Raw genomic sequence first — 500 nt, forward strand, 5'->3', positions numbered from 1 at the left:
TCAAATAAGGCCTTTGGCCGATCTCTCTAATGACTCAGTCCTATTGATGGCCAGAAGAGGGCGTTGTTGGTGTTTGTTCAACTGTGATAGCAAATAGAGAAAAAAGTATACACTGTTGCGAAGCAGAGTTGACCTGTTACACGCAAACCTGTTACACGCACAGTCACTCACATGCACAGCCATGCGCAGGTGAGAGAGAGAGAAGGGTTTTTGACACGAATATTGTAATAGAACAGTTATTTCGTGGGGAAGTACAAATTTAGTCATTTGTATGCAATCATGCGAAATACGACCAAGCTACACTGACCACTAATCTAAAACCAGGTTATGCATCAACAGAATAATCTCAAAGGGTTGAATTAAGGAACTAGTGATGCAACTATGTATGTTCCCTTCAGAAACGAGGAGGAAAGATACGGCACCCCTCTTTTTGCGAGGGGAACGGCAGGAGAACGAAGAGGGGAAGTCGAAGTTGTGTTGCGTTAAGTGTTGGCCGGTGA

Source organism: Penaeus monodon, chromosome 19, assembly GCF_015228065.2.
Source record: "Penaeus monodon isolate SGIC_2016 chromosome 19, NSTDA_Pmon_1, whole genome shotgun sequence".
Taxonomy (NCBI): Eukaryota; Metazoa; Arthropoda; class Malacostraca; order Decapoda; family Penaeidae; genus Penaeus; species Penaeus monodon.